Source organism: Thalassophryne amazonica, chromosome 10 (assembly GCF_902500255.1).
Source record: "Thalassophryne amazonica chromosome 10, fThaAma1.1, whole genome shotgun sequence".
Lineage (NCBI taxonomy): Eukaryota > Metazoa > Chordata > Actinopteri > Batrachoidiformes > Batrachoididae > Thalassophryne > Thalassophryne amazonica.
The window spans coordinates 28,888,846-28,891,896 of NC_047112.1; the positions used below are offsets into that span (position 1 = coordinate 28,888,846).

The 3,051-nt window shown below is 36.9% G+C and overlaps 1 long non-coding RNA gene across 1 annotated transcript; it reads left to right on the forward strand.

The window, feature by feature from the left end:
- Positions 1-2,184: 2,184 nt before the first annotated feature.
- LOC117518525 lies at positions 2,185-2,772 on the forward strand. Its single transcript, XR_004563009.1, has 2 exons — positions 2,185-2,218; positions 2,689-2,772. It is a non-coding gene; the product is annotated as an uncharacterized LOC117518525 (long non-coding RNA).
- Positions 2,773-3,051: the final 279 nt, after the last annotated feature.

Sequence of the window (3,051 nt, forward strand, 5' to 3'; positions counted from 1 at the left end):
GCGGGACATAGTGACATAGTCAATTCTGATTGGCTGTGATGTCATATGGGGGCGTGGCGTGTGGGGTGGGGCTTAGGGGCGGGACATAGTGACGTAGTCGATTCTGATTTGGATGTGACATCATAAGGGGGCGGGGCGTAGTGACGTAGTCAATTCTGATTGGCTGACAGGGCCATAAATCAGTTTTTGACATAAGGTCGCTCAGTTTACTCTCTCATAGGCTTGTGCACCCGAGTGCACCATGGTAATTTGTTGCTTTTCAGTCTTTTAATATTCTTTAAAACTGTTTCATTTTCTTAGTATTTCAGGTTTAATATTGTAATGGGAAGGATGTATTATTTTCTTTTGCTGGTCTGGTAGCTTCTGAACTGCAGCCCATCTCAAAACTACAAGGACACTTTTTCTATATTAAAGACCCAAACTATTGTAAAAAGTCATTGTGTTTCCGTTAAAGGTGTTGACATTTGGAATAACTGTCCTGATAATATTAAATTACTTGGTACCTTAGTTGGCTTTAAAGGCTTTTACAAAATAATAAAATAACTCATTATAGTTTGAAGAATTAGGTTTACTGATTTTGTTATTGTGTTTGGGATTGTGCGATGTTGCTTGTTTGGTTGTGTTTTGAAATTTTAGTGCATTAAGTTATATTGTTTGTGCACATTTCTTTGGTATTGTTGCTATGAGTATATATTTATATATGTATATATTCTTTATTTTTTTATGGTATAAGGGGAGGGCATTTATAAGTTTCGCTTCTACCTACACCCTTTCGGCCACGCGGGTACACTATTAAGTTGCTCTTTTTATGAGTTATTGTTATTGTTCATTTGTGTGCCAAATAAATTCATTCATTCATTCAAATAGTAGAGGACCTAGCTGAGATATGTATGCACATCATTTAGGAGAGGATAACTGTTCTAGACTAATATGACCCCAATGACCAACTTGGGATATGTGCCAAAATCTCGGTCCGGGACGAACAGTCCGAAAGTGACCACACCCATTAAAAACATGACCACGCCCTTTTTCGTCCCGAGTCTTATCTTAAATACAGCTGTATTTTCTAAAATGCAGCAGCTATAGATTTTCCAAGGTATTCAAAATGTTCAAAATGACCTATACATGTTTGGGAGGGTCATAAAAAAGTGTAAAATTTCTATTTTTATATTTTAAGAGAAAATGGCTAAAATAAGTGGGTCAACTTATCACCATACATTGAAAGAAAACGAACATTTGCCAAACATAATGAAATTTTATTTTCAGTCATACTAATATTGATTTAAAGTAAAATATACAAAACAAAACTTGTTTCTTTAGCAGACAGCAGTATCTAGAGATCTTAAATGTTTTAAAAATTATCAGGGAAATTTCCCAACAGCCACTAATAAAATTTATAACACCACATTACAGTTTATTTTTCAAACATGTAAACACAACAACAGAACAAAGTCCAGTCTTCCTGCAGCAGTCACCTCCCTTGCATTTGCAGTACTTGTAGCAAGGGACCCCAGCTGTAAGAGAGCTGTATTTGAAGTAACACTCAGGGCAAAAAAGGGCGTGTTCATTTTCAGGCAGGTCATCCCAGATAGATATTTTGGCACATATCCCAAGTTGTTCATTGGGGTCATATTAGTCTAGAACAGTTGAGTTATCCTCTCCTAAATGATGTGCATGCATGTCTCAGCTCTGTCCTAGACTAATATTGGGAATGCTTTGACAAGGACCCTAATAATCCACTAACAATCACATTTGATCTGATCAAAATTTCAGTTGGGAAGACAAGAATGGTTTAATCCTTTTATAATGCAATAGATGGTAAAATATTAATATTAGCCATATAAACACCGGATCAGATTTTCTACTACAGGCAGAAATTTCTGCACGTCACAAAAGCCAATCTGATTGTATTGAGCCATAATGTATATAAACTGGTGTATCTACCTGATCTTCTTTTATTACAGCTATCTAAACACTACCTGTGTATTCACCAGTCAGACTGATTCCAATATATATATATATGTGTGTGTGTGTGTGTGTGTGTGTGTGTGTGTTTATTTGAAATGGGACAATGCAACTGGCAATGTAATAGTTTCTCTCTTGTGAAAATAAGCTCATTAGATTCAGAAGAGTGGTGCCGCGGTGACGCAAAAGGTTCTGGGTGTGAGGCTAACATGTGGCTTTTTGTGTAAATACACTTTATGATAGACTGGAAAATGTTACTGTTCATACATTAGACTATGACCTTCCATGGATGTTTAATAAAAGCAAGTCTTATCAGTGTCACGCCTGCACTTACAATTAATCACTAAACAGATACCCAGTGCCCGGCACAAGGTAGTAGGGGGTAACTTGTCAAGGAATGATAGAGGAATATTAATGTGGTATAATGAATTTGGCATTTTCTTAGATGACAAGCAGCAGTGGCCTTTGTGGCCACCAGACCTCTCTGCAATTAGCAACAAATCACATGCAAACAAAAGGCCTACTTTACGTCTGTATCTCATCGAGCGGTAAATGCTGACGGACGTAGCAAATTTTAGGTTTCATCAGGGTTCATAAAAGGTTGCAAAACAGTTCGCAAACAGTGTTTAGGGTCGCAAACAGTGTTTCTTGTGGTAAATAAATTTTGAACATGTTCAAAATTTCTTCGCAAATTTAATTTTTCCACATAAATTTTCAAAACAGTTTTAAGCATTTGTAAACAGTTGTAAGGTGTGTTGCTAACATTCTTTTTGGTTCGCAACTACTCTCTGACCCAAACAGTGTACCTTTTCTTCTTCCTTTCTTCTTTTCTTTCCTCTTTTTACCAACAAAGGTGACGAATACAAAAATAACGTTCGTCAGCATTAGCTGCTCCGTGAGATACTAGCCTTACATGAGCTTGCCTGAACAAGCCCAGACATGTCCCACTGCACCAGCACAGTTACATAATCTGTAAGTTTGAAAGAATAGCCACAATTTTTTAAATGAAAAGATATGAACATGGTCCAGTGGAAGGAACTGACTGTTCATCACTTGTGTCATTCAGAATACAAAAGTTCAGAGCCA